This window comes from Sinohyriopsis cumingii, chromosome 9 (genome assembly GCF_028554795.1).
Source record: "Sinohyriopsis cumingii isolate HCF-2022 chromosome 9, ASM2855479v2, whole genome shotgun sequence".
NCBI classification, from domain to species: domain Eukaryota; kingdom Metazoa; phylum Mollusca; class Bivalvia; order Unionida; family Unionidae; genus Sinohyriopsis; species Sinohyriopsis cumingii.
In genome coordinates this window covers 72,207,720-72,211,866 of record NC_142969.1, presented here as the reverse complement: position 1 = coordinate 72,211,866, position 4,147 = coordinate 72,207,720, and positions in this window count along the sequence as shown.

The following is a 4,147-nucleotide window of genomic DNA, read 5'->3' as shown; positions in this document are numbered from 1 at the left end:
GAACAAACACTAACAACATGCTACATACTAAGATCCTGGAGTACCTTTCTGCGATTGGTTCAAGAAGATAAGTGTAACCCCTTGAATATACTCAACATGTCATCCGCCCTACACACAAAAAAGAGAAACATGTGCTCCAAATTAAAACTTAACCTTATATAATCATTAGCATTAACACTGGGAAAGTTCATATGTCATGGGAGGGGGAATAACTCGGGAATGGAACTGAAACGATCTTCCAACTAAGGGACAGGATTCTCGACGAATGTACCATTCTCAAGCCCAGGGTGGAACGACCCCGACACACCTGCTCCAGAACAATCACGATAACAACATATTGGATTAAACAAGTGCTTCACCCACTCTCTCTCTGGCTCGCTCTCTCTCTCTCTCTCTCAAACAAAATATCCTTCATCTTTATCATGATAGTGACATGGGATAATTGCTGCAAGGAGGCACTGCTTGCACTAATTTAAAGCCTCCACTATAACTAGACATACATGATTGCTGCTTGCAAAATTTAAAAAATAGGCTTTAATTCCAGGCAGAATCCGATACACAGTCTATCCGTTTTATAAGCATTACTAAGCTTAAATAATGTTCTTGCCTGTAGTACAAATACTATTTCAAATATAGGTTCAAGACTTCATTCGTTCTGAAAACTCTTTGAAACGGCAACAACATGGAATATCCAATGACATCAGGACGCAGACATTTCTTACCCATTCTTCTTTTCCACTTTCCTGGCTTGCAAGTTAAAGACTAAGCAGTAATGCATTAAATTGTCAAGGTTACTGACAAGCTACCCATCGACGGGAAATTAAGTATTGAGCTGAGCGTACATTAACCACCTAACAGCAGTATCGGACTTCAATCGAAGACAAACAGTTTCTGGTAACCCATCGTGGAGTCATCATCCAGTAAACCATCTTCGAAGGACACCAGTTTAGTGACACCAAGGTTAACAGATACAGAGTCAATCAGCACATGACCCGGAAGACCAAAGGCAGGAAGAACGCAATTTCGTACCAGTTGTGCAGGGTTTAGTAGAAGGTATCCTTAGCTGAGCAATCATCAAGGAGAAAGATAAGGCGAAACAGGGAGTATTGCAGTGGCAACATCAGTAAAATCATAAGCACCATCATCAAGAAGGAGGCTAATAGGTGGATTGCAAAACGGAAACGTGCGATGTCTCGTTTTTATGCAGAAAAGATACACCCTTGTGATGTGGTGAGGCTTATGCTGAGACTTGACCTTCCTCCTACACGTTGAAATCTAGGGCCACTCTATCAGGCCACAACGGCCCTTTTAATTTTCATGTTTGTGCATGTGTATATGTATGTGTTTGTGCATGATTCTTTGCATATGTCTATATCGTTGACAACTTAAACTTTAAATTCCCTTTCACACTTTCTCTCTTCTGATGGATAGCATGTTTATATGTAAGGGAATAATATTGAGTCTATAAACATTTCTTACCTTTGACTGTAGACATTTATATTGTGTTTGGATCGTAGAGATATGTGCTAAATCATAGACCAAAATTTTAGCATTACATTTTCCATTGATTATATATTTTAACACTATTTATAAACACTTTCATACATATAAACTCTTTTCATTCATTTTAAACACTACTGTACCTATAGCATTCCAATGATAAACTTTTGAATCATTTTAACAAAGGATTTTCCCTTTTCCCTATATAGTCTTTTGCCTGTAAGTCTATAGAATATTTGAATATAGCATTTCCCATTTTCCACATAACGCCCCCTCGCGTGCTTACCTAAGTTGTAATGTTAATTCCTGAAAGACCCACAATCGTCCCAAGGAACTATTAACGTCAATCCTCATAATATTAGGTCTAAACTTGTCTTTTAATGCAGATGGTACAATCTAATATGTGTAAACACGCGTTGAATTGATGACATTTTGTGGGTAAATACAGCTCATTCACAGGCTTACCTGGGCTGAAGGGCGTAGCCTTAGCCTTGTCTAAACGGGTATATGCTAAATCGTTTCAACAACGGTATGTTCTTTGAAAAAAATGAAAATATTTTAACTTGCATTTCTCATCTTGAGCGGTAACAATAATGTGATTTGCATTATTATTGGGCCTTCGTGTATGGAAACGGATGTCGGTGTAACAGCGTTATGCAATATTTACATATTCTGGAGAGAAAAGTATTACTTCAAGACCTGAATTTAATTCATAACTTGCTCACAGTTTCAAGGTCATCCTACTTAAATGTATTTTGAAACATTTAGCTGATAAAATGATACATGCAGAACGGGGCGGCATACAAATTATCTCACTGAGATTTTAAGTCATGTCGCAAACCAGAAGAGTTGGCTAATTGCTTTAAAACGTTTTGTACTGATCCGATACGAAAATTCGTTGATGCAGCATAACAACGAACAAAATCACCAACCAGTCACATGATTATGCTAGACGCTAATTGCTATAATATTAAATTCAATCTATAAGCATTCAATATTAGTATAGCTGAAGAGAAAAGAGCAGTTAAGCTAGCAACTGGGTCTGTGTACAAGAGAACCCAGACGAAACGGGCATCACTGTAAAATTGACTGCCTTTGTAAGCGAGTATGCATTATAGAAAATTAATTTATTCGCATTTTTCCGTTGTTCTGTTTGGCCGCTCCGGTCCTACGTGGTTAAAGCGTCCGCCCTGGATATGGGAAGTCGCTGGTGTGAACTGTGGCTGATTCATACTAACGACTTACAGAAATGGTACTAGGAGCTTCCTTGCTAGGCGCTCAGCACTAAGAGGTTATTGTTACGACATGACGGCCTTGTTTCAGGATAATGTATCTTGTTGGGACACGATTGTACTATGCTATTGGTATCGTAACACGTAGACCAAAGTTCCATTAAAAACAAGTGACCGATTTAAAAAATATCTGGTGTGTGTGTGTGTGTGTGTGTGTGTGTGTGTGTGATTTGGACTTTTAACGTAGCTTTAACAATTTTTCAATCAGATTGTTACGATGTCTGCAGTGTGACAGTGTATCCTGACACCAGGCCAACCAGTCTTAACACTAACTCTTAATGCTGAGCGCCTAGTGAGGAAGCTGTTAGTAACATCTTTGGTATGACTCTGCCGGAGTTCGAATCCACGACATACCGCTTCCGATGCAGACGGTCTAACCACTGGGCCGCCGGAGCGTTCTTAAAAAAATGTCTGGTCTTGCCTGCATTATAACACACTCAATAACATATATTTTGTTGTTGCTGTAGGGTTTAACGCAATTTTTTCAGCACATGGTAGGCTATACATGGCGGCCAGTATAGCAGGTGCAGGAAGAACCCTGGAAGACCCAGGGAAGAACCACCGACCCACGAAAAGCTACTGGCAGGCTTTCCCACGTACCCACGCTAACTATGCCTTGGACTCGAACCCACGAAGACAGAGGTGAGATGGCAGCGATCCGGAACGGTGAGCGCTTTAGAAAACTCGGAGTGACCCCTGTAATATATATATATATATATATATATATATATATATATATATATATATATATATATATATATATATATATATATATATATATATATATTATGCTTTGGACACGGCTGCTGACCGTTAGCCTCGTGAGAAACGGTATAAACTCTGCTTCGAAGAAACTAGTATTATGCACCTTGTCGACAACACAGAGAAATAAGGAGAAATATATAAACTACGAACTTCATATTACGTTATTGGAGATTATGAATTTATATATCGAACGTTACTTCAAAATTAAGTTATTGCATTAGTGAATTCGTGTAACGTATCACCGGTATCGGTAAGCCAGAATCCACCGAAGGCTGCTAGTAAATAGGAACAGTACAGTTTCAGTATATCCGATTCTTTTCACGTTTAATATGTGGTTAGTGTTTGATCTTACGAATGTCATTTGGATTTATTGTTGTGTGTGTGTAATATTGAAAGGGTGCAATTATAATAATAGAGCCACACGAATTTGAAGTTCGTAATATAGTCCTTTACAAAAATATATTTCTAGTACTATTTTCATTTTGAAAGTTATATAATAGAGTGGGTCGATTATTCCGAGAACTGAACAATAACTACTCGGTTAAACGATAATGCTATTGGCTAAAATGAATTGCTATTTATTACCTGGG